Raw genomic sequence first — 874 nt, 5'->3', positions numbered from 1 at the left:
CCCCCCCCCCCTAAAAAAAAAAGAATAATGTCCCTGCGAAATCAGCCAGTAGCAACCACTGCGTTGAATAGACAGACTCGGCTTATCAGCTTGGTTGGCTAAATGTCAATGAACACAGAATAGAAAGGTTCAACTAAAGCTTTGTAATTTGGAGAAATACGTTCATGTTAAATATTTGTATAGAAGTACATCATCCACTCTCTCATTGCTGGTCTCTTTCAAATTTATTCCCAACTCCTAAGGGTGTCATCAAGCTCATCTATATTGATGGTTGCTCGCTGGATCATCTTAGGCATCTAGGACTGCAAGTGTTTAGAAGACAGGATACTTACATTGATCATCTAGAACTGCAAGTGTTTAGAAGACAGGATACTTACATTGATCATCTAGAGGGGAACCACCAAGGGAAGTTTGACCCATTAAGTTCAAACACTTCCTCGTTGAAGTAAATAAAATGCAGAATTGTGAGATATCTTTTTCTCACTTAACAAATGCAACATGAGATGTAGTTATCTCTAGATGCAAGGCACACTTGCACACCATCAACAATAGGAGTTAGTGTAGTCATCTCTAGATGCAAGGCACACTTGCACAGCATCAACAATAGGAGTTAAAACATCAAAATCGCACGTTATCATATCAGGCCAGTTCCAATACCAAATGACACTACCTTCTCAACAGAATATAATTAACAAAGGCATAATCAATGAAATTAAGTTTAAGAATGACATGACTATGAAAAATATTTGAGCAATTGAAACCCTAGATGGCATTTGGTGCCATTACTGTTGTAACAATAAGCCATAACTTATATAAATAGGAAGAACTTCTACTTCTATAACCATGACCAGGAGAAAGAGGGGGGAGGGGGGGG

At 38.4% G+C, this 874-nt stretch overlaps 1 protein-coding gene across 2 annotated transcripts in view; it reads right to left on the bottom strand.

The window, feature by feature from the left end:
* LOC122075700 (RNA-binding protein 48-like) overlaps positions 1 to 874 on the bottom strand; it is a 4915-nt gene that overhangs the window by 3002 nt on the left and 1039 nt on the right. The gene's annotated exons all lie outside the window — the stretch shown is intronic.

This window comes from Macadamia integrifolia, chromosome 4, assembly GCF_013358625.1.
Source record: "Macadamia integrifolia cultivar HAES 741 chromosome 4, SCU_Mint_v3, whole genome shotgun sequence".
NCBI classification, from domain to species: domain Eukaryota; kingdom Viridiplantae; phylum Streptophyta; class Magnoliopsida; order Proteales; family Proteaceae; genus Macadamia; species Macadamia integrifolia.
This window is presented reverse-complemented; position numbering and strand designations above follow the sequence as displayed.